The following is a 27,898-nucleotide window of genomic DNA, read 5'->3' on the forward strand; positions in this document are numbered from 1 at the left end:
GACGAGGATGAACTGTGAATGCAGGTATATTTTCAGCTTAAAACACAAGGGAGAACATGCTGTCTTGCCCCCGGAGAAGGAGGGAAGTCGTGCTGTCTGTGAGCACCATACCCGATGCTGCGTGCTAACCAATGCTGTGTGCTAACCGATGCTGTGTACTATCCAGTGCTGTGTGCCAACCAATGCTATGTGCTACCCAAGCTGTGCTAACTGAAGCTGTGTACTGAGGATTCTGCGATCCATGTGTGCCGATGCTGTGTACGAAACAACGCTTTGATGCTGTATACAAAACCCAATGTTTTGTATACGAAACGCGCTCTGTGCTACAATGCTTCACGCTGTGAACTGACTGCTGTGCCAACTGCTGTACCAACTGCTGTGCTGCTGTGAGTAGCAACAACACATGTACACAAGGGCTAGGTAAGACATCAGTTGCTGCTATATTGTGCACTGCTGTGAACTTTTGCATTAAAATGCTTGTGGGCTTTGCAAAATTAAAGTAATTACAGTGAATTCTTAACTAACATATACAGTGCAGTAAGTGTTTAGTATTCTGAGGAACATTTAAGTGATAAGTTTACATTTATTCAGTAAATATGGCAAATATACCTCAGTTTTCTGCATTTGATCCTGACTGTGACCAGACAAACCTGTCACAGAGGTGGGTCAAATGGCTTAAAAGGTTTGAAAATTTGCTGATAGTTTTAGACATCAAAAGTGCTGAAAGAAAGCATGCCTTTCTACTTCATTATGCAGGTGATAGAGTTTGTGACATTTTTGATACACTGAAAGGCAATGGTGGTGCCAAAGATTATGACATTGCCAAAGCCAAACTAACAGAGGATTTCCGACCAAGGCAAAATACTGCAATGGAAATTATGCATTTCAGGAGAGCAAAACAACTCTTTAATGAAACCGTTGATCAATACCACACACGTCTGCAGGGTTTAGCAGCCTATTGTGAGTTTGCTGATGTTGACAAAAAAATCAAACAGCAAATAATTGAAACATGCACATCTAAACGTCTCCGTCGAAGAGCTCTAGAACTTGTTGATGATGACAGTTCTCTTACCAAGATACTGGATATGGCTCGTCGAATGGAAGATGCTGCACGTGATGCTCGTGTCATGGAGTGCAGTGCCAGCAACGGTTCTGCCACTGTTACTAACAGTGATGAGGTATGTAAGGTTCAGGGAGGACATCGTAATCAAAGAAGATATCATGGCAAACCTAACAGTAAATTGAGCCGAGAACCACATCACAACTGGAGTCATGGAACAAGACTCAAGCAGTCACAACGACTCACATCAGAGGGTGTCAACAATAAATGTTACAATTGTGGAGGAGACTACCCACACCAAGGTAATGTTTGTCCTGCTCAAGGTAAGAAGTGCTATGAGTGTGGAAAACTAGGTCATTTTGGTGCTATGTGTCGTTCCGCACTCAAGAAACCACAGTTAGTGAATAAAAGCACTGTACGAGGATCAGGTCATAGGGGTCGAGGTGGTAAACACAATATTGCACCTCATATCCAGAATGTTAATAATGTACAAGACAACATTTCATTACAACCAGTCTCAGTTGACAGTGAATGTGATAATACTTATGGAGTACAATCAATCACAGAATGGAATGATCTTCCAAACAACCCAGAGACTATAGTATACATTGCTGGTATTTGTCTCAAAGTTCTCATTGACACTGGATCAAACATTGACACCATTGCTGAGTGCCACTATGATAAGTTTAAAAAACAGTTCCAAAAGCTTGAGAACTATAATGGTAAAACCACTGCCTATGCTTCAAAGGTAGCCTTGCCAGTGATTGGAACTTTCACTGCAGAGATTAAGTCAAAGAGTGCAATGCTCACTACTACATTCCATGTTGTTAGGAATGCAAAGGAGTCTCTACTCAGTTACAAGACTTCAACTAAATTGGGGCTACTTCAGCTTTCTAATGCTGTAGCAGTGGAATCTGCAAACAATGTTGATGGTATTGTTGCTGAATTTTCTGATCGATTTAAATCCATAGGTTGTCATACTGATAGCAAAGTACATCTGCATATCAACCCAGATGTAATTCCAGTTGCCCAACCACATCGCCGACAACCATTCCATACTCGCAAGAAAGTCGATGCCGAACTGGATAGGCTGATGGAACTAGATATCACTGAACCAGTAACAGGCCCAACACCATGGGTAAGCCCAATTGTCACTCCACCAAAGCCGAAGAATCCAGATGAGATACGCATTTGTGTAGACATGCGTGTTCCCAACAAGTCAATAATGTGTGAACGCCATCCTACACCCACTGTAGATGATATGATCTACCGCTTGAATGGTGCAACTGTATTTAGCAAGTTAGATTTAAACAAGGGCAATCATCAGCTTGAACTTGATGAGGAGAGTCGCTTCATCACAACGTTTACGACACATCGAGGTCTGTATAGGTACAAGCGCCTGAGTTTTGGTATTTTTTTTTTTATTATTATTTTCTACCACAGACGTGGCCACACATTTACAATGCTAACCAGCATATATACATTTTCTTCTGTCCTCCATGGACAGGGTTAGAGAAGTGTTAAACATATAGTTCAAGGGTTTATTGAACACTCAACCACAGAAGGTGATTCGGTGCTTTTAAAATGCTAAGCTAACCTACATACGTAAATACATAGATACACAGATTTACTTATGCCCTACATAAAGTGTTAGATGTGTCTTTTACATAGTGTCATTAATGTACATTCACAAAGGTGAAATGTAATTCTGATCAGCTTCCATATATACTTTATACCCATACATATACATACACACACATATACATACATATATACACACACACACATGCATTCACATACATTTGTCTCATTTACTCTGACAGGGTGAGGTAGCTGATAATTAAACTAGTGTGCAATTAAGCACTTAATCACTGAAGGTGATGAAGGTGATTTTACAAGCTCAGGTTATATAGTTACATCATATATATATACATTGTATGATTGATATATTACATGGTCAATATTGGATACCTGTCCAATATATCATCAAGTGTTCCAGTACTCATATAGTAACTACAGAGTTCAGCATACCTTAGCCCAGGAGGGCGAAAGTCAGTCAGTATGGGACATTCTACAATATAATGTTCAAGAGAGTGCATGTTTTCTCTTTCACAAAGTTGACACATTGTGTACTCGACAAATGGGTTTTGAGAAAGCTGCCAGATACGTCTATATACCAGGCGTATTCTGGCCACTATAACATCACATTGCCGGGTTCTTGTTCTATTAGTCCCATATGTGAATGTCTCCTCACGATATCTATCATAATATTTAGTGCTACAACTTTCAGGTCTTTGAGAATTTGTTAGGTCGGTGAGATTTTCATTAGATATTTGTTTAAGTATTCTCTTTGTCACTGCTAATGAAACACCCATATCAATTTCTACCACTGGTTTTCTGCAGGCTGACTTAGCAAGCATATCAACAGTGTCATGCCTTGAGATGCCAACATGTGATGGTATCCATAGGAATTTAATCTAAAATCTGTTTTCTTTGGCAGCTAAAACATTCATTCGAATATCACTGACTATTTTCTGGGTGTCACTACTATGTGCGTTCAATGCCAGGAGTGCACTCTGCGAGTCACAGTATATAAGTCCACTGACTTTGTCTTTTAAAAATTCAGTGGCAAGGTATATGCCTGCAAGTTCGGTTTGAGTTGTACTTGCCTAGTCATTGACGTGCTTCATTGCTGTATGTACGAGAGAAGATTGTTCAAATATGTTACATGCACATCCGGTACATCGTCCACCTTCTTCTACAGAGCCGTCGGTATAGCACTGATAAACATCGTTACCCATACTCTGAGTACTTTCAGTGATGCTTTTCAGTGTTAACTGTTTTAATAATGTAGTGCGCACACTATCTTTCTTGGGCGCATTTACATAATCAACTGATAGATCCCAGTTATCCCATGGAGTAATTGGCTGATTAATCATTAGTTGAGTTGGGTATATATTTAATTTTTTGATGGAGTTGGCTACCTTGTAGAACCAATATACATAATCAGATTTCGTTCTTCTTCTATAGACCTCAGGTGAGTGCAGCATATTAGAAACTTTAGCTTGAAACTTCATGTGTTGTCTAGATCTACTCAATGCCTTCACGCCGAAAACTGTGCTAATAGACAGAATTCTCTCACTTATGGTAGGTAATTTTAACTCTGCTCTCATATTAACTATTCTCGTGGACTTTGGAGCCCCAAGGATGAGACGCAAAGCTTCATTTTGCAAGGTTTCAAGAGATTTCAGCTCTTTGTCAGTATACAGTGTGAGATGTAGAGCATTGTAGTCAATCACAGAGCGTATAAATGATACATAAAACATTCTAGCAAGTCTCACGTTAAGTCCATGATTGACACCAACAAGGACCCGCAAGGGCTTTAATCTCTCCCAAAGTCACCTCTTGAGAGAAGAAAGGTAACCAGGGTCGTTAATGGGGACACCAAGGTATCTGTAAGACTCGCAGTTCTCAAGTGCACGCCATCTATATGATAATTGGCTGGTGGAATACCACATGGAATGAGGGCACGAGTTTTCTGTACAGAGATAAGGAGGCCACATTCCTCAGCTCTAGTAGCAAAAGCGTCGAGAAGAACTTACATTCTAGGCTCGGTGGCAGCCTGTAAACATATATCATCAGCATAACAAATGACAGTGTCTTCATTATTAGTTGGAGGATCTTTAATAAGTTTATGCATCAGAACGTTGAACAACAAGGGACTGAGGACCCCTCCTTGTGGAATTCCCAGTTCAAAGTGTTTGCTCTCAGTGCTTTTAACACCATTAAACAAAACATATGCTGTTCGATTAGACAAATAGCCCTCTATCCATTTCAGTAATTTTCCTTGTATTCCCAGCTCGGCAAGCTGTTCCAGTATGATTTCTCTGTTTGCTGTATCAAAAGCTGCTGCTAGGTCGATGAAGTCTGTTTGAGGGGAAGCTTCAATATGTGCGAAGTACTCAGCAAAACAGTGTTGTGTACTGAGCCCAGGCATAAATCTAAACGGTTGAGGTGACAGGTGCCCCTGTATACGATACATGAGTCGGTTAAGAACATTACGTTCAAGCACTTTACAAACACACGATGTTAGAGATATGGGTCTATAATTATCTGAGTGTGGTTTGGGGATGGGAACAATGACACTCTTTGTCCAAGCATCAGGTAATACTCCTTCACTTAAACTCATTCTGTACAACACTAATAGTAGATTACCTGGTACGTATGAGACTAATCTCAGTAGACTGTAAGTAATACCATCCTCTCCAGGAGCAGTTGATTTGCCCATCTTTAGTGCACGATTTAATTCCCATTCAGTTACATCATTAAGGTCCGACACGTCGATAGCTGTACAAGCAAGATTGATGGTTCGTTGTCTGTTGGGGCGTGTGTCATCACGTTTGTGCTGTATGTTAATTGGGAGTGAGTCGTAGCTCGATGTTAGTGCCCATTGATCAAGGAGGATGTTTGCTTGTTCTAGTGGGCTGTGGTACAGCGGTTTGGTTGGGCTGCTTCTAGAGATTTTTCGTATCTTTTCCCAAACTTCAACAAGTGTTGTTTGCTCATTTATACTTTGTAGAAACTCTTCCCAATGTTTATTACGTATAACGTTGCTCATGTCTCTCACCTATCTATTTGCAACTAGAAATGCATGCAAGTCACCTTGTGCTTTGGTTCGTTTGTACGTATCTCCAAGTTGCTTTACTCGTTCATGTTCTTTAACAAATACGGGGTCAAAGACCCACTTGGGTGGTGGTAGGTGTTGCCCACTTCTGCTAGGCTTACGACCTGTTCCCCAACACACCCATGTGTCATAGTAGGTAGTAATCGTATCAACGAGATCTATGGAGAAGGCTTGTACATTCGTTATTGTGTAATCTTGATACCATTTTGATATACAATTAATAAAGTGGTCATGCAAGCCATATGGAATATTCATTTTCCGTCTCTGATGTCTATTAGGTACATCACACTGTACCTCACAGGAAGAAGAAACTGCATAGTGATCACTAACTAAGTGATTTACCAACGAACATTCCATCCTATCTTGCACAAGGTTTCTACCCATTACATAATCAATTCTGCCTCCCAATAAATGAGTTTGGGTATCCGTAGTATACACGGTTAATCTGTTGTCATAAACATATTTGATAAATTTGCATCCATTATCGTTGTTAGTACTGTCTCCCAGCGTAATATGTCTAGCATTAAAATCTCACATGGATATTGTCCCATGATTGTCTAGATCTGGGAACAATGTTACATTGAGTTTCTGGCTTCTGGCATATACGTTGAGGAATGAAAAGTGGCCTGCTGTAGTTTGTACATGAAAGTGATGGTACTGTGTGTGTACATTGTGTGACGTGCTCACAAGAATGTGCGGTAAATTACTTCTGACGTATGTTAATAGGCCTGTGGCGTTACTGTTATTATAGGATGCATACCCTCTGATCTTTGGTGGGGTTTTGTTTATCATGTTGGACGTGTAGGGTTCCTGTAAAGCAATTATATCTATGTTGTTACTGGTAACATATGCAATTAGGTAATTCAGTCTTTTGTTGATGCTACGAATGTTCCAACTGAGAAACCTAATGGTTCTTGTGTCAACAGCACCCATCGTCTTGGTGTTGTTCCTCCCTGGGACTGGTGGTCCCATTGTTGTCCTTGTCCCACTTAGACAATGTGTCAATAAGTGACTCTATGACGTAAAGAGCCACACCAACCTGGCGTTTTGTGTCGTCAGGAACATCTGGTGACATCATCAGTTTCTTGATCACTGAGCAACTCGGGATGGTCCGCGAGTGAATGCTCTCTGTAAGTCGTATGGCATAATTACTGTCACTCAGAGTATTATCTTTTTCATTCTCGTTTTGGCATGAACGCGTTCCTTAAGGTCATGAATCATTTTAAATTATGCTGATGCAGGTCGACTTCCTTTTCCGAGTTTTGGTATTAACAGTGCTGCTGAGGTATTCCAGCATATCCTCAGCCAGGTATTGCAAGATATACCTAATGCTGACAACATGTCTGATGACATCATTGTTTATGGCCGTACCCAAGCTGAACATGACAAAGCTCTTCGTGCAACATTGCAACGCTTACGAGAAAAGAATTTGACGCTAAGCCGAGCAAAGTATGAGTTCAATCAAGATAAAATTGAACTCTTTGGACATGTACTTAGTGACAAAGGTCTGTCTCCAGATCCTAAGAAAGTTGCAGATATCAAGAATGCTGCACCTCCTTCAACATCCACTGAGTACATAGTTTTCTGGGAATGGCAAACTACTGTTCTCGCTTCATTCCAGATTTTGCTACCATTACGAAGCCTCTACGTGAGCTCCTGAAGAAAACTGCATCATGGTACTGGAGCAATATCGAGCAAAATGCATTTGATGCTGTGAAAGATGCACTAGTAGAGAATGCGACTGCTGCGTACTTTGATCCATCAATGGACACTGAGTTAACGGTGGATGCTAGTCCTGTTGGGTTAGGTGCTGTGTTAGCCCAACACAAACCTGGTCAACCAGATTCCAGAGTAGTAATTGCCTACGCCAGCCGTTCTCTCACAGATGTTGAGCAACGATACAGTCAGACAGAGAAGGAAGCTCTTGCTCTTGTATGGAGCTGTGAACACTTCAATGTGTATCTGCTTTGTGCACCATTCACCACGATAGTCATTGACCACAAACCGTTGGAGACTATCTTCAATAATCCAAAGTCCAAAGCACCAGCTCGCATTGGGAGATGGGCTCTTCGTCTGCAACCATACAACTTTACGGTGAAGTACAAGCCGGGTGCAGACAATCCCGCTGATTACATCAGTCGACATCCTGCCAACAGCTTCACCATTACCAAGCATCAACAAGTTGCCGAATAATATGTACTCTCTGTAACCTGTGATGCAGTCCCTAAGGCTCTCACTCTTGATGAAATGCGTACTGAAACCCTACAGGACCCAACTCTGCAAGCAACAGTGGATGCATTGACTAAGAAAAAGTTTCCACGCATCCCACCCTCAGGAGTTGACCAAGATGCATTCAAAGCACTTGAACGCATCCAGACAGAATTAAGTGTTACGCAGCAACGCGACACCGTGCTGCGAGGTACTCGTATCGTCATTCCAGCTGTTCTCCAGAAACGTGCTCTGAAGCTTGCACATCAAGGACACCAAGGTCTTGTTAGGACCAAACAGCTGCTACGAGAAAAGGTGTGGTTTCCTGGCATTGATCGTCAAGCAAAGGACATGCATGATGCCTGTGTCCCTTGCCAAGCTGCAGTGGATACATCAAGACCAACACCTCTACAATCTTCACCACTACCTGCTGCACCATGGACGGAAGTATCGATGGACTTCTGCGGACCGCTACCAACTGGAGAGTACTTGATGGTAGTCATTGATGATCACTCACGTTATCCAGAAGTAGAAATCATCACTTCCACATCTGCAAAGGCTGTCATCCCGAAATTCGACAAGATCTTTTCAAACTTTGGCATTCCTGAAGTTGTCAAGACGGACAATGGACCACCATTCAATGGACAAGACTTCGTCAACTTTTCTGAGCATATTGGATTCAAACACCGCCGTGTGATGCCACTACATCCTCAAGAAAATGGAGAAGTCGAGAGATTCATGCAACCTCTCATGAAAGCGGTATGCTGTGCTCATGCCGAAGGATCATCCTGGAAACAAGCTATGTATGCTTTTCTCAGGAACTACCGTGCAACACCGCATGGAACACTGGGCAAGTCGCCTGGCGAACTCTTATTTGGACGTCCTATGAGAATCGCACTACCTGTCATGCCAGCCGAGGTAACGGATAAACGTCTCGCTCAGAAGGATGCACTAGCCAAGGGCAAAATGAAAATTGCTCATGATCAACGTGCGAAGGAACAATTCATAAAGGTTGGAGATACTGTTCTAGTTAAGAAGAAAAAAGAGGGAAAGCTAGATATGCCGTATGATACAAAACCATATAAAGTGATTAGTGTAAAAGGAACTATGGTAACAGCTAGTAATAGAGATCATAGTATAACACGTAATATGGCTTATTTCAAAGTGATTCCAACTAGTGTAGAAAATGATGAAGTGCAAAGTCGTATAAACGATAAAGAAAAAATGAGTTATAACCCGACAAACAATTCATCAAGGGATATTCTTGTGTTTACGGACTCTCGTCCTAAACGTCATGTTAAACGCCCTAAGCGATTTGATGATTGTGTTCCTATGTAATGCAAAGTATTTACTTATTATGCTAAACTAAATTTAATATTGTTTGAATAATGCAGATCTCTCATTCAATATTTTGTAACTTTGTATTACAGTTTCTTTCATGTTTGTTTAACATTGCATATGTATTTTTAACATTGAAATCCTTTGTGGTAAAGATTAAGTTGTTTAAATTCTTTGTGTGCTTAATTAATGTTAAATGTATGCAGTATCTCTTGATATGGTAATAACTTACTTTGTGTCAATAACTTTGCTTTGTGCTACAAGCGTGGTAGACATCCTGTATTCATTCTTTTTAAAGAAAAGGAGGGATGTCATGTTCACAGAAAACGGTACCATCCGTTTTCTATGAGCTGCGAGTCAGATGCGATTAGAAGGTAAACAGAGAGCGTACAGGACGCCCGCCAAGCTTGGAAGCTACTAGATTGATAAAGATTAAGCCACCCAAGAGGTGGCACGGGCATGAATAGCCCGTAAGAAGCTACTAGTCATGTATCAGTTTAAGTACTAAAGTCAGTAACCAAGCAATGGCTTTATATCAACCCTACAACCAAGACATCCTCAGTAACACACAACACCACAGGTGGAGTCCGGATCTCTTGGCGTTCACAGTTTCGATCAATTTGTTGACCTCTGCTTTCAATTCGGCTGTAGTGTCCTTCGTTACCCTTTGGAATTTAGTTTGGTCAGAGAGTATGAGGTTCATTTTCGCCAGATATTCGTCTTTTTTAAGAATGACGTATATTGGCGACTTGTCACCTCTCCTGACGACTATCTCCTTGTTCTCACGAAGGCTCTTAGCTGCCGCTTTGAGCTCGGGGGTGCTTTATATGGTGCTTCTGTAACTGGCTCCATTCATTCCTCCTTCCACAATAAGTTCTGCTTGTAAGGTGTTTTTTTGGTAGTGACCTTCTTTTGTGTCTCGAGGTCGAATATGTCGTCCAACAGGATTTCCAACTCCACTTTCCGGGCCATCTCACTTGGTCTGGACATAACGTGACAGTTTATACACAGATTTAGGAGAGTGACTCAGTCCTCAGTGAGGTTGATTCCTGCAAGGTTCAGGAAGCCGTCTCTCGGTCGTAGACCTGCCATAGGTCCTCCATATAATGTTGTTAGTTTCTTGATTATCCTGGTTTCGGTGCTGAGGTGATGTCGATCTGTGAGGATGTCGAGATGTTGCTCGATGCGAGTACGGAGACTTTCGTCGATGTTGCTGTTTTTTCATTGGTTTGTAGCATGAAGTAGTTGCGTTTTGTTGTCTTTGATTTCATTTTCTGCCTTGTGTATCTGATTTCTAATCAGATCTTGGTGATATTTATATATATATATATATATATATATATATATATATATATATATATATATATATATATATATATATATATATATATATATATGTCGTACCTAGTAGCCAGAACGCACTTCTCAGCCTACTATGCAAGGCCCGATTTGCCTAATAAGCCAAGTTTTCCTGAATTAATATATTTTCTCTAATTTTGTTCTCATGAAATGATAAAGCTACCGATTTCATTATGTATGAGGTCAATTTTTTTTTATTGGAGTTAAAATTAACGTAGATATATGACCGAACCTAACCAACCCTTCCTAACCTAACCTAACCTATCTTTATAGGTTAGGTTAGGTTAGGTAGCCGAAAAAGTTAGGTTAGGTTAGGTTAGGTAGGTTAGGTAGTCGAAAAACAATTAATTCATGAAAACTTAACTTATTAGGCAAATCCGGCCTTGCATAGTAGGCTGAGAAGTGAGTTCTGGCTACTAGGTACGACATATATATATATATATATATATATATATATATATATATATATATATATATATATATATATATATATATATATATATATATATATATAGGGGGGTACCACCACTGGTGTAATTATAGGGACCCACAGCCTCAGAGAAGGGAACACAGAGCACTCAGGGAAAAACTTGACATTTAACTCTGAATACGAAAGAGTGTTCACTTCTCCTACCACCCCCTTTTTTTTTTATTATTATGATGTACACTTTATTATGCAAGGTTATACAGTTACATATCTGATTTTATACAAAAAATGAACATTAAGAGGACACAAGAAAAAGTTCGCTTCCTAGAGGCTGTAGATTTCCTCGAACTCCTCCGACGCCGGGCAGGAACCGAGGATGCAGCGGGCATTTTCCCTCTGGATCGCGACACTGAGGCGCTGAAAGAGAAAACTTGCTGCTCTAGGGTCTCTTGTGGTGTCAATGAGCTTGGAACCAAGATCCTTAAGAAACCTTCTTGCACTCTCACCCCATGGGCCTAGGGTCTCAGACCCTATTGGAACGAAATTGTACCTTTGATCTAATTGCCTGTACTTGACTGACTTTTGTTTTTCTCTGTGTGTCGCTGCGGCTCCTGCCGTGCCGGCAGAGAGGGTGATGTATGTCGTTGCCAGGGTGGATACGCAAGTATAGTCCCATGCTAACTGCCTGCCAATCTTCCACGGACGCAGTGTGATTCCGTCTGGTCGGCCGGCAAAGCTAACAGAGTCACGGTTCAGTAGGTTGCGGGGCTCTCTCTCCGCTGGACACTGAGCAGAGGCAAGGCTTCTTTTAATGATGTCGTTGACTTCGTCGTGTCTAGTGTGCCAACCACCCGATTTTCCACAGTGCAGGCCATGCAATCCATATTCGTCAGCATCTGCCTCGCCGCAAATACACCTGTGAACAGTGTGGATAGGGGCAGCAAGGCGGAGAGCGACTGCAATACGGAACTCCTGCGGATCAAGACGTGTGCCTGTCGCAGACATAGGGACTGCCAGAAGGAAGTCCCCTGCATGGGGAGCCTGCACAGCTGTGAGGCGTGCACGATCACTGGGGGTTGTTGCTGCCTCCAGCAAAGCTGTGGCTTCTTTGTCTACAATGGGGCTGTCCCAACTGGATTGTTTCTTGGCTTTCGGCATGGCTGGTCTGTGTGCTGGGTCTGTCATGGCACCCCATTTCGTGTCACATTCCGTGTAGTGGGGGTCCTGTATCCCCGCTACATCACTCAGGGTGTCAGGTAGAATTTCCTTAACCAGGTCATCTGATGCTGAGGAGGAAGACAGGAAGGCTGGGACTGCAATTTGGGTGGCGGTGCGGACACCCAAGCCACCGAGCCTGACAGGAAGAGTGGCTTGTTTCCACTGGCATTCGTTGAGAGAGAGGTTAACAACTTTTTCCAGCATGGTCTTCAGTAGGAGGTCATACTCGTCAAGCTTTGGGTTGTTGTAAGATGGGGCGCACCTCAGAAAGTAGGTTAGCCTCGGAAGGGATAGGCATTTGGTGAGGAGATAAAAAGCATCGTGGGCATCGATGTCACCTATTCTGTCTTCCATCCTCCTAAGGTCTGCGATTTTCTTGTCGAGGATCTCCTCAATGGCGTTAGACCCGAGGGGAGCTCCAAGGAGGGTGCTGTTCTCGGCCCTAATGACATGGGCTCCAGGCAAGGCAGACCTTATTCTAGCTACGATGTTTGGGTTGGAGGAGACTACTTCACACTTGGAAGGGTTCAGGACGAGACCCAGGCTTACTTCTTGCTCCCTTATTTTCCTGATATCTGACAAGAGGTGGTCTACGGTGCCAGCTATAGTGCCATCATCCAAAAACCAGATGTTGAACTCGCTGGACAAGCTTTCGGTGATTTCTTTTAAGACTAAGCAGAAAAGAAGGGGAGCAAGAGGATCACCTTGCTGAACACCTTCACATGATCTGATTTCATGTTCACCAAAGAGCAGTTTTGACTCGCCACAGTAGCACGATAGTATGAACGGGTAGAGGGGCCGGAAATGGCGATGTACGGCACAAAGTACTGCATCTCTTCTTACCATGTTGAAGGCATTCTTAAAGTCCAGTTTGAGCAGGGCCTTTTCATCAGAAATGTTTGTGATGTATGCTCGTGCTGCATGGGCAGCCGCTTCACAGCCTTGGGGGATTCCAAATCCTAGCTGGATTGGTTTCAGCAATTCAGCCGCTTGCTGGCTGACAACCCTCGTAGCAGCCTTGGCAATCAGGCGTCGGAGAGTGTTGCCAACAGCGATTGGCCTGATTCCTTCGTCCTTCTTTTTGAGAGCACAGAGGGAGGCACCAAAAAAGAGAGGCCTGATGACCTCAGGTATCTCACCAGCCAGACACATGTTGACGAACCTTGTGAGTTCCATAAGAAGATCTTGTGCAGCATCACCAACCGCAGGATTTAACATTTGCTTGATATGTTGAGGTTTTAACCCTGTAAAGCCGCCTGCTGACCCAGGTGGAAAAGAAAGGGCTGCTTTGTAGACCTCAGATTCACCAACGGTTAATGGGTCTGAAATGGTGTCGGCTGATGGCGGAACGATGTTGTCGCCTTGAGGGGCTCTGGGTGGGTGCTTGCTTTGCAGGGCCCGTGCTGTGGCTGAGTTTCGAGGAGCAATTTTCTCGTCACTGGTGAGGACTCTAATAGCACTTGCGGTATTTCCCTCTTCAATTTTCTTGGTGATTTGTGCTCTGATTTTGTACGTTTCCGGTATGTTGTTGTTACCATTTCTGCGGTGGATGTGTTTTGCTCGCAGAGGCAGGCGAACTAGGTTGTCCCCCCTTGGGTATTCATTTATCGCCCTCAGGACCGAGGAAGCAAGTGATTTGTCCCTCCTTGGAGGGACGGTGAGGCATACATTGCCAACAGAAGGACATTATGCCACGCTTGAATGTTTTCCGGTGCATCATTGACCCTTTTCAGAAGATTACAAAGTTTGGCTGCTGCATTTGGGCGGGCTGCTTTTGGGATGTGTGGTAATGTTCTAGCAGACGTCGCTATGATCGCTTGGGTGAGGTTCTCAGATGAGATTAGGTTAATGGGAGTCTCTTCCCTCACTGTTAATGGCAGCTGGCCATTGCTTCCCTTCGGAAGCTGGTGGGAACCACTGCATCTTTCCTCGTTGAAGGTGTGAAAGCGGATAACACCACCGTTGGAGTTTATGGCGGTGTTTTTGTTGCATACTCGGCAAAAACCTCTTTTAGGAGCAGTTGTTGGCACCTCAAGGCTTGTGGAGTCCTGCCCGACCGCTGGGACCCCTTCCATTTCAACTCGGTTGGCAGAGTTAAACTGTGCATTATTCTATAGAGGGGAGCAAACACACTGGGTCATGGCCAAGCAACTGGGTGTGGAGCCAACAACTGGGTGTGGAGCCAGCAACTGGGTGTGGAGGCATCAACTGGGTGTGGAGCCAGCAACTGGGTGTGGAGGCATCAACTGGGTGTGGAGCCAGCAACTGGGTGTGGAGCCAGCAACTGGGTGTGGAGGCCGCGGCTGGGTGTGGAGGCATCAACTGGGTGTGGAGGCATCAGGTGGGTGTGGCGGCATCAGCTGGGTGTGGAGGCCGCGGCTGGGTGTGGAGGCATCAGCTGGGTGTGGAGGCCGCGGCTGGGTGTGGAGGCCGCGGCTGGGTGTGGAGGCCGCGGCTGGGTGTGGAGGCCGCGGCTGGGTGTGGAGGCCGGTGGGGCGAGGGTCAGCTCAGGTAGTGAGGTGCGGGGGGGGGATGGGGTCGGTTTGGGGGGGGAGGCGTGGTATCGAGTGGGCTATACACATGACACACAATATACATTCACATATATGTACACCAGGGTATGTATGACACTGAGAATATGGGGTTGGCACTTTGTTATATGTATGACACTATAAACTGGGGTTGACACTTTGTGGTGTGTATGGCACTGAGTATCGGAGTTGGCACTTTGAGATGTATATTTCACTATGGCACTATATATACATGGTATTCACTTTGTATGTCGGGGCCGCAAAGTATACACCAAACAGATATATATATATATATATATATATACATATATATATATATATATATATATATATATATATATATATATATATATATATATATATATATATATACATATATATATATATATATATATATATATATATATATATATATATATATATATATATACATATATATATATATATATATATATATATATATATATATATATATATATATATATATATATATACATATATATATATATATATATATATATATATATATATATATATATATATATGTCGTACCTAGTAGCCAGAACTCACTTCTCAGCCTACTATTCAGGGCCCGATTTGCCTAATAAGCCAAGTTTTCCTGAATTAATATATTTACTATAATTTTTTTCTTATGAAATGATAAAGCAACCCTTTTCTCTATGTATGAGGTCAATTTTTTTTTATTGGAGTTAAAATTAACGTAGATATATGACCGAACCTAACCAACCCTACCTAACCTAACCTAACCTATATTTATAGGTAAGGTTAGGTTAGGTAGCCAAAAAAAGCTAGGTTAGGTTAGGTTAGGTAGGTTAGGTAGACGAAAAAACATTAATTCTTGAAAACTTGGCTTATTAGGCAAATCGGGCCTTGAATAGTAGGCTGAGAAGTGCGTTCTGGCTATTAGGTACGACATATATATATATATACATATATATATATATATATATATATATATATATATATATATATACATATATATATATATATATATATATATATATATATATATATATATATATATATATATATATATATAATCTGGTATTCATATATATATATATATAATACCAGATTCACCAACACATGTCTAGCTGGCAACATACCAGCGACCATAAGACCTATCTTTTTTGGAGCATCTCTCTGTGCTCTAAAGAAAAAGGATGGAGGGATCAGGCCAATAGCTGTGGGCAATTCTCTCCGGCGTCTCGTCGCAAAGGCAGCTGCAAGAACAGTTAGTGATGCAGCGGCCAACATGCTGAAGCCAAAACAGCTCGGGTTCTTTTTCGCATTCCACAAGGGTGTGAGGCGGCAGCCCATGCAGCTCGAGCCTTCATCGCCAACATCACAGACGAAAAGGCCCTTATCAAGCTAGATTTCAAAAATGCCTTCAATTTGGTGCGGAGGGATGCTGTACTCCGTGCGGTTCATAGTCATTTCCCTTCCCTCTACCCTTTTGTACATTCATGCTACAGTATGGATCTTAAGCTACTTTTTGGCGAACATGAAATTGACTCGCGAGAAGGCGTCCAACAGGGTGACCCCCTCGCTCCTCTCCTTTTCTGCTTAGTCATCAAACAAGTCACAGAGGTCCTGTCCAGCGAGCTTAACATCTGGTTCTTGGATGATGGTACCCTAGCTGGTTCCCAAGACTCCCTCCTGGAGGACATCAGAAAAATCCAGGAGCAAGGTGCAGTTTTAGGCCTCACCCTGAACCCTTCTAAATGTGAAATAAACCAGGGCAGGGCATCGTAGAGAGAATAGAGGGTCTTCTGCCAAATATCCATAAAACTAAACCTGAAGACAGCACACTCCTAGGAGCTCCCCTGGGGTTGAAAGCCATCGATGAGGTCCTTGATAAGAAAATCGCCGACCTTAAGAGGATGGATGGGAGGATTGAGGATATTGATGCTCATGATGCACTCTACCTCATCACCAGATGTCTGTCCCTCCCCAGGTTAACCTACTTTCTGAGGTGTTCACCATCTTACAGTAGCCAAAAACTAAGTGAGTATGACCGGTTACTGAAATCAATGCGAGAAAAAGCCCTTAACCTCTCTCTCGATGACCTACAGTGGAAACAAGCCTCTCTTCCCGTAAGACTTGGGGGCCTCGGAGTTCGAACAGCAACGCAAATCGCTGTTCCAGCCTTCCTGTCCTCCTTATCAGCATCCGACGACCTTGTGAAGGAAATTCTACCTGCCCACTTACATCAGCTGGCAGGTGTACATGATCCCAATTTTACACGCTGTGCCACAGAGTGGGCCTCTCGTGCAGGCCAATCACCTCAACCACCATCCCCAAAATCCCACAAGCAATCCAGCTGGGATGGTCCCATTGTAGACCAAGTTGCTGCAGAGTGCCTGGGTGCTGCAACAACACAACACGACATTGCTCGCCTCACAGCAGTAGCAGCACCACATGCAGGGGATTTCCTGTTAGCAACCCCAATGTCGGCAACTGGCACGAGTCTCACACCACATGCCCTCCGAATTGCTGTGGCCCTCCGCCTTGCTGCCCCAATCCACACCAGATATAGGTGTATTTGCGGCGAGGTGGTGGCTGACAGGTACGGCCACCATGGCCTACTCTGCCAAAGCACAGGGGGATGGCACTCGAGGCACAGTGAAGTTAACGACATCATCAAGAGGAGCCTCACCACAGCAGGATGCCCAGCTGAAAGAGAGCCCCGTTACCTAACGCCCCGTAACTCTGATGCTCTTATTGGTCGCCCGGATGGTATCACAGTGAACCCCTGGAAGAATGGCAAGCAGTTGGTATGGGACTACACGTGCGTATCAACCCTGGCTAACACCTACATTAACCTCAGTGTTGCACAACCAGGTGGCGCTGCCACCCACAGGGAAGCAGCCAAATCCCGTAAGTATAGAGAACTGGATCACCACTACAATTTTGTCCCCATTGCTGCTGAGACGCTCGGCGCCTGGGGTAAAAGTGCTACCAGTTTTTTGAAGGAACTGGGTTCTAGGCTCATTGAAACAACAAGGGACCCGAGAGCTGCAAGCTTTCTTTTCCAGCGCCTCAGTGTGGCGATACAGAGGGGAAATGCGCACTGCATCCAGGGTTCCTGCCCGCCATCTGAGGAGCTGGAGGAACTCGACAACCTATGACAACCATCTTTGTAACCCATATGTAACTCCTTTTTTGTAACAAAGTTCAAATAAAGTAAATATATATGTGTACATACAAAAGAATGGGGGTGGTAGGAGAAGATAATATTGGTGTTCAGTGAGAAACCACAAGGTCTCCTCTGAATACTTTTTATTTTCTTCTCCGAGGCTATGGGTCCCCACATTGGCACCAGAGGTGGTACCCTCACAAACTTTATATATATATATATATATATATATATATATATATATATATATATATATATATATATATATATATATATATATATATATATATATATATATATATATATATATATATATATATATATATATATGTCGTACCTAGTAGCCAGAACGCACTTCTCAGCCTACAATGCAAGGCCCGATTTGCCTAATAAGCCAAGTTTTCATGAATTAATGTTTTTTTCGACTACCTAACCTAACCTAACCTAACTTTTTCGGCTACCTAACCTAACCTAACCTATAAAGATAGGTTAGGTTAGGTTAGGTAGGGTTGGTTAGGTTCGGTCATATATCTTCGTTAATTTTAACTCCAATAAAAAAAAATTGACCTCATACATAATAAAATGGGTACCTTTATTATTTCATAAGAAAAAAATTAGAGAAAATATATTAATTCAGGAAAACTTGGCTTATTTGGCAAATCGGGCCTTGCATAGTAGGCTGAGAAGTGTGTTCTGGCTACTAGGTACGACATATATATAAATATATACTTCTCGGCCTACTATGCAAGGCCCGATTTGCCTAATAAGCCTAGTTAAACCAGAAAAACGGCCAACCTACTCATAAGAAACTCTCCAGACACAAAGCAGAACGCTTTAAAAGAGACCAACGTCGTCTATGCCTTCAAATGCCCTCTTGGGGACTGTAAGCTCCAAAAAAACCAGTATACAGGCAAGACAACAACATCTCTTTCTAGGCGTTTAACGATGCATAAGCAACAGGGCTCCATTAAGGAACATATAATCTCTTCCCACAACCAAACCATCGCCAGAGAAATCCTAGTAAACAACACAGAAATCATCGATAGATACAGCGATAGCAGGCGGCTTGATGTTTGCGAGGCACTACACATCAAGAAGTCAACACCAGCAATCAACAGCCAATTAATGCACAACTATATTCTACCCACCTCAAGACTCCGCTCCAATATAGAAGCATCAAGAAATATGGACCAATAGGCTTTCTACAATCACTTCTATTCAATACCCATTGTTTCGTGTTCTGTTTTGTGTTGATGAAATTAATACCTTATTAAATACCACCTCACCCCATCCACCTCACTCAAATGTAGATATAAACTAATCGGAGATGTGTAAGTTCTATTCAGTTGTGTATGTTTAAACTAAAGTCTTTGAAAATGTAATAAGTTTTACGAAACGCGCTAAAGTGTCGCGTCAGACTAGAAATAAAAATTAATTTTGGAGAATTGATTTTTGAATTACCACCAACAGTGAAAAGAAATGTACGAAAGATTTAGAAAATTCGTGTTAGAATTATTAATCTTACTTTTTCGGTCATATTTAATAATATATGTCTACAGGAAAGACTGCTACCAAAATATACTAATATATATATATATATATATATATATATATATATATATATATATATATATATATATATATATATATATATATATATATATATATATATATATATATATATATATATATATATATATATATATATATATATATACATATATGTGTGTATATCACGAAAATAAACACGTGATTGAGAATGTGACAATGTCAGACCGCGGAGGAAAATGAAACAGGAAATTTCGTTAAGTACTTTCGTATATTAAATACATCTTCAGAAGGAAGAAGGAATCTTCAGAATTCCTTCTGAAGATGTATTTAATATACGAAAGTACTTAAGGAAATTTCCTGTTTCATTTTCCTCCGTGGTCTGACATTGTCATATACATATATATATATATATATATGTATATATATATATATATATATATATATATATATATATATATATATATATATATATATATATATATATATATAGCCAACAAAACAACACAAACAGTCCGGCTGGGACCACCCTCTAGTGGAAAAAGTAGCTGATGCCATGCTAAGCGTCGCAACATCAGACAAGGAGAAAGCCCGCCTCAGAGCAGTGCGTGCCCCCCATGCAGGAGACTTCCTCCTGGCAGTACCCATGTCTGCAATGGGCACGCGCCTAGATCCAGAATCCCTTCGTGTAGCAGTGGCCCTCCGCCTTGGTGCCCCAATTCACACTGAATACAAGTGTATTTGCAACAGGGTGGAAGCAGACCAATACGGACTGCATGGGTTGCATTGCGGAAGCACAAAGGGCTGGCATGCAAGACACAACGAGGTCAATGACATCATCAAGAGAAGCCTCGTCTCAGCTGGGTGCCCAGCGGAGAGAGAACCTCGCATCCTAGGGGTCCAAAACCCGGATTTCCCAGCACTTCGCCCTGATGGCATCACCATATACTCATGGAAGGAGGGTAGACAGTTGGTGTGGGACTACACATGTGTATCCACCCTGGCTGACACCTATGTACACTTCGGAGCTGATCAAGCAGGTGGGGCGGCCAACCACAGGGAAACAGCAAAATCACTCAAGTACAGGCGACTGGAAGGTCAATACCTCTTTGTTCCCATAGCGTCTGAGACGCATGGCCCCTGGGGCAAGAGTGCCTTGGGATTTCTCAAGGAATTGGGGTCCAAGCTCATTGACGTCACCAGAGACCCAAGGGCTTCCAGTTTTTTATTTCAGCGTCTCAGTGTGGCGATCCAGAGGGGAAATGCTTGCTGCGTCCTCGGTTCCTGTCCAGAAGCGGAGGAGCTTCAAGAGATCCATAACCTTTAGGCATTTGTCTTGTATGTTTTGTAACCTTTAAATATATATATATATATATATATATATATATATATATATATATATATATATATATATATATATATATATATATATATATATATATATATTGACAACTACTGACTCCTGTTAGCAGGCTGAAAGTCTCTTCCCATAGCTCATGGTAAGCCTCATACCCAATACTTTTCCTGGAATACTGCTTTCAAATCGTTTAACAACCATGTACCCAATCACTGTGTAAACAGAGGTGTACAGTTAAGGATTAGCGCCTAGTCAATCTTTCCCGGCCAGGATATGGACCATGAACCCAGGCCAAATCACTCATGAAGCCTGAGGCGAGTGTGCTACCACTGCGCCAACGTGAACTCCTGAATTATTTGGTACCGAAATTATTCTTTCCTATAAAGAATGGAACTCTAATAGACTGATGAAGGTGACTAGACCAACCTATATAATAAAAACGACAAAACACTAATTTAACAAAAGTAATCAATATACACAGAAATACGAAATAATTTTAGGTAAAAACTAAAGCAAAGTTTTTGCTCTTTCAGTGAGTGGGTCGTCCACCATGAGCATACATATTGCTGGAGATAACACAGAAGATATCTTCATAGTTGAATATCATCTGTAATATATCTGCCTTGTGGGAATGGTCTGAATGGCGACCAACAGTCACATCCTGCAAACAGTCAACCAATGGACACAAGATAATGCCAACAATCTCAAGTTTACCTGTTATAGACAGTTCATACTAACATCAGACCGTGCAATAACAACACAATTCTTAGTGATCCACAACTCTGAACAATCAGTGATGCAACTTACCAGTAACTCTTTGCGGTGGGCGGCTCCGGTGACCTTAGGAGGGGGAGGGGTAATGTATGGTCTATCATCGCCAGAGTTCACTTCCACCTGTTGAGAACAAATATTGTAGTTTTCTGACATATTAATGTATATCTTTTGCATATGTATGACTTCTGCATTAATGTATGCCTTCTGCACACATAATTATATGCAAAACGCAAAAATGCATTTTAATTTGGAACTAGAATGACTCCCCTTTAAGGATACATCACATTAAATTTATTTATGTATTTCTTATGCTTTCTATATTTCCCTGAGTTTGAAAATATTGTCAAGACTTTGAAACTTTTGATGTACATGTGGTGTTAAATTATAAAAATATAACTGGAATATTATTAGTTAGAAAAACCCCCTCGTTGTGAGAACAGTGTCATTTAAAAAAATACCTTTTAAAGATTGTAATACATTCTGTATAGATGAAACTTCTAAGATTTGAAATTTCAAATTTTGCTGCACAAATATTCAGTTTGAAGTGATTATTTAGTGCTTAATATGTTCGTTTGTCAGGAAACTCATCAAAATAATAGAGCGAGGTCTGTTCAGTAATAAATTGTAAAAATATTTTCAATAGAAACATTACTGAATCTGCTCTAATACAAATGACAGCCCAATACACTATAAGCATTAGTGGCAGTTTAAAAAAAATAATATAAAAAAGACATCTTTGCAAGATGATTAATACACAGGTATCCCATTATGCTTCTCGGAATTCACATGTTATAATCATTGGGCATAGTGCTTCCAGAAACTTATTTGTAATGATCATTAGACTTTCTGCAGTTTCATCTTGTTTTTATGTATTGGTAATTGGGCCTTCTGTTGGTTCATCTTGCTGTTATGTTCATCAACCAATACCTAAAATATATTGTTTTGCACCACACACGTCAACTCTCTGCCCCCATATTCTAGTGTAATTTGAATTTTTTTATTGGATATTCATGCCCGTGCCACCTCTTGGGTAGCTTAAGCTTCATCAATCATCAGTCAGAATTTTGAATACAATAAGAGAAGAAGTTATGGAAGCCACCTCCATTCACAACTTTATTGAAAGGTTTGACAAAGAAATTGATTGTTAGAATAGTGAAGCTTAAACACAACGGGTACAACAAGGCTAGTAGGCGGGCATAAGGAGCTAAACCTCACTTTCCCATGTTCACTGATAGGTAAGTACAGTTATGAGGTGAAGGTTCGTATATTTTGTGAATAATTATTTCTGATTTTTATTTATTCATAGCTGCAGTACCGATTGATATTATTATACACTAAATATTATGCATATTTTTTTTTAAATATATGCATAATGTTGCTCCTTTCGTCTGTATCTGGAGTGGATCGCTCTGAAGGGCTGAAGGATACTATAGCCGAGCTCTAAATATGTTGGCATTTGACAAATAGATCCAGTGGGAGACTGGAGAGAAGACGGAGTATATCACTTGTGGGGATTGTGTCCAGCGATTACGGGCTATTCATGCCCGTGCCACCTTTTGGGTGGCTTAATCTTCATCAATCAATCATCTGTCCAGCCAGTCTGGTGATGCCAACGAAACTGTGTGCTCATAACAACAGGTCAGGTTCACTAATCCTTAGACCACACACTTGGTCCGGGAGACATCTCCCGTCACGCAGAGTGCAGTTGCACCTCCACAGATCTCCAGTATCAGCTCTTGATACTGGTAATGGCTCAAAAGGGCCACCACTTACGGGCTATTCATGCCCGTGCCACCTTTTGGATGGTTTAATCATCATCTTGGACACATTCATGGGAGACATCTCCCGTCACGCAGAGTGCACTTGCACCTCCACAGATCTCCAGTATCATCTCTTGATACTGGTGATGGCTCGAAAGGGCCACCACTTACGAGCTATTCATGCCCGTGCCACCTTTTGGGTGGCTTCATCTTCATCTTCTTCTTCTGTTTAAAACACGGGAGACATCTCCCGTCACGTTGGGTGTAGTCGCACCTCCACAAATCTCTGTTGAGCCATCACCAGTATTGATACTGGTGATGGCTCAAAAGGGCCACCACTTACCAATTCATGCCCGTGCCACCTATTGGGTGGCTTCATCTTCATCTTAACACATTCACAAGGGAGACATCTCCCATCATGCAGGGTGCATTCGCACCTCCACAGATCTCCAGTATCAGCTCTTGATACTGGTAATGGCTTAAAAAGGCCACCACTTACGGGCTATTCATGCCCGTGCCACCTTTTGGGTGGCTTAATCTTCATCATCATCATCATCTTGATCAGCACGGGAGACATCTCCCGTCACGTAGGGTGCAGTCGCACCTCCACAGATCTCCAGTATCATTTATTGATACTGGTGATGGCTCAAAAGGGCCACCACTTACGGGCTATTCATGCCCGTGCCACCTTTTGAGTGGCTTCATCTTCATCATCTTAACTAATCCTTACCATGCTCTCGTGGACGATGCATCACAAAGACTAATATAAGTATTGCGAGGGCAGGCGTCCCTCTGTGGGGAGTTAAAGTGGTTTTAAGTGTTACTTCTGAGCACCTAGTTCAATGTTTTGCATAGAACTAGTTTGAGGTAGAACAATACAGTTTAGTTTAGGCTAGAGGCTACAGCCAGTGATGTTGCATATTCATGGCTGCGATTGTGTCAGCCGCCCAACTCATGAGAATAAATTCCACATATCCATAAATAGATATGGAGTATAGTAAACAGTACTGATCCAGTAAACAAAGTAATGAACTAAAATCCCACCACAAATATAAATTTTCCATCTAACGTCATGAAGGTTAAATGATTTGAACAGCGAGAAGCAATCTGCTGTTACCTAAAGTACGTTACTTTAGGTAACATAACTCCCGTGAATGTAATTCTTATGTACAATATATATTTATGCGTAAACGCATAAATATATATTCTTAGGTCGAAATTACATGTTATTAATATTTCAGCGTGGAGCTAGCTACAAGGGAAACGTACGTCACCCTGTGGAATCACGTGTCGCCATAGATAACAGGCATTGACAGGATTAGACGAGTTATAGAGCTGCTGGACATATTTTTCGTTCAACTTTGGCAGCTAAGCCTCCCAATGTTTCAATTTAGTAGTTAGCATACTAACCCATGCATTAATTATTTCTGATTATTCATGAAAATATTATGTCTATATTATATATATAGATTAATATTATAGAAATTTTCTCCCCCAAAAGATATGTAAGGGAATTGCTCTACTTTAAATTGAAGTTTTACAGTCCACTTCTCCAAATTCATTTTGAATTAGTTATTAAGTTTATTATTATAAGATCCATAGGTCACAGGTTTCAGAGCCAATAACATTTTTATGGTCTTCATGTATTTATGAATGATATTGTATGTTGGAGTAAAATCCTCCACATCTGAAACTCTTCCTTCTTGTAACATAAATTTTTGCTCTGTGACTCCAGGAGAGGAGCAGGTTTGCGACACTTGGGGGCCGGGTCCAGGATTTCGGACGAACAGACTTAGGCTACATTAGTCTGTTACAGATCACCCAGGTGACACAAGGAGAATGAGAGCGAAACTTGTGAGTGGTATGTGTACTGTATGAAGTACTGAAAGAAAATCAGGTGTTCTCAGGAGACTTGTCATCTCCCTACTCCTTGTGTTCTCCGAGATAAATCAGGTGTTCTTCCCTGCACTAGGCTTGTGTGGGGAGGCCATGTCCATCATTAAAGTGATTAGAACATGGGGTGGTGTATGTTGTAAAGTTTCCAACCCTAATACATCATTTCTTGTATTACAATACATCATTATTGTAATAACCATTGTAAATACTAACTCTACTAGTTTGTAGAGCTAATCCCTAATTCAATTAACGTTTTTATTGCGACGCAATATTTGCCAAATTCTTCCCTCTTAATGACTTAATGACGCCGGGAGGTAGCTACAGGCTAAAACATGAATCTTTCCACATTTAGTTGCATCTAAACAGAGTTTAGTTAATTACGTTCCTTTACTAAGGATAATCGTTTATTTAGTTAGTTCACACACAGAGATCACAATAACGTGATGCATCAAATGAACAAATCCACAAGGGCCGTGACGAGGATTCGAACCTGCGTCCGGGAGCATCCCAGACACTGCCTTAATCGACTGAGCTACGACAGGGTAAAAGGGTTGAAACCGAAGTTCTACTGAATCCTCGTCACGGCCCTTGTGGATTTGTTCATTTAGTTAGTTATTTAAATAGCATATTATTGCTTACTGAATTTGTTCATTTAGGTGTATTAATAACTACAGTGGAAAATATTGCAATGTAAAATAATCCAATATAATATTCCTTCCTTTCATATAATGCAGTCTTAATAAGCTGACTTGCATTGTGCAAAAATATATTGCACCTTAATATAATTATTAGTGACATCAGTACTTGTCACGATTCCTTACCTTCCCAATTAATTGCAAATAAAATAAAATACTTTAAGCTCGAGAATTCTTTGAGCAGGCTGCGCATGCGTATCACAGCCGGGGAAGAAGGAGACGCCATCCAGTTACCACGCGACTCGGACGCCATTAGCAACGTGCAACAGAGAGTCGCGTCTCGATTTCGTTAAGTTACCCTAGTTTTCGTTCTTAATACTACAAGAACGGTGCCACGTTACAACGGCACATAACCACAGTGTCCAAGGAACTAATCAAATCTCCAGCCCATAATTGACGTCTTATTATGGTAGCGAAGACGAGGGATCGTTCCTGAATCACCGGACACTTGGCCTGGCAACTATTAATAACCTATCTTATAGCATTGTGTACACATGTATATATTTTAGAATAGTTGTCGTAAGGCTGAGTATTTACCATCAAAATCTCGTATGTGTGCTTCAATTCATGTTCCGTAATTATATAGGAATAAACAAATGTTGCTATATTATCTGTAGACAAATTCTACAGTGATTACTATACACAGTAGGAGTGTTTCCTTTAATTTAGGATATACTATAAATCATCAGATAGAAGGTTGCTGTAGTCTACTTGCCTTGCAGCACCCGGGTCCACGTCAAGTGAGATACTAGGCTGTCCCACCTTCAGGCAACAATTTTGTCAGACGCAATACGTCGTCAGGAGTGTGGCAGTTAACTTCACACCTCTCGCAATTCCCAGCTAAGCTGTATATGTCAATGTAGATACAAATAAAAATAATGTAGACACTTTAATGATCTCCCATTGAGATCCATGTTACTAACCACTGGTAGTAATATTAGTCTATCGTAGTATCTTGAAGTCCATTCGCCTCTAATTATTATTGCCTAATTCTTGCAATTACTCATTTTATTTAATTCAGTGAACGAACCACACTGAAATGATGCCAGGGATACAATGGTCTTTTGGCATATAACCCCCCATTTTGGGTGAGATAATTTTATTCATAAATTACAGTCCCTTCAATATTCAATATAATATTTATTAATAATATCCATAGGACACTAGTTCATGGATTTAATATTAAACTACATGCTCTACCCAGTTTCCACTATTCCTTAAAAAGTGGTGGTCCTTCGTAGCTAACGAAAATTAGCATTAATTTACATGAATTACATGAGTCAAGTTTTCCCAGTGTTCGAGGCTAATGTAAATATATGAGAATATATAATATTTATGAAGCGGTGTTTTAACTCATCTCATGAGTTTTAAGTTGCATATATGCTTGGGGACCATTCAAGCTTGTTCGCATATATATATATGGTGTACCTAATAGCCAGAACGCACTTCTCAGCCTACTATGCAAGGCCCGATTTGCCTAATAAGCCAAGTTTTCTTGAATTAATATATTTTCTCCAATTTCTTTCTTATGAAATGATAAAGCTACCCATTTTATTATGTATGAGGTAAAAAAATTTTTATTGGAGATAAAATTATCGTAGATATATGACCGAACCTAACCAACCCTACCTAACCTAACCTAACCTATCTTTATAGGTTAGGTTAGGTTAGGTAGCCGAAAAAGTTAGGTTAGGTTAAGTTAGGTAGGTTAGGTAGTCGAAAAACAATTAATTCATGAAAACTTGGCTTATTAGGCAAATCAGGCCTTGCATAGTAGGCTGAGAAGTGCGTTCTGGCTACTAGGTACGACATATATATAAATATATATATATATATATATATATATATATATATATATATATATATATATATATATATATATA

This window comes from Procambarus clarkii, chromosome 14, assembly GCF_040958095.1.
Source record: "Procambarus clarkii isolate CNS0578487 chromosome 14, FALCON_Pclarkii_2.0, whole genome shotgun sequence".
Lineage (NCBI taxonomy): Eukaryota > Metazoa > Arthropoda > Malacostraca > Decapoda > Cambaridae > Procambarus > Procambarus clarkii.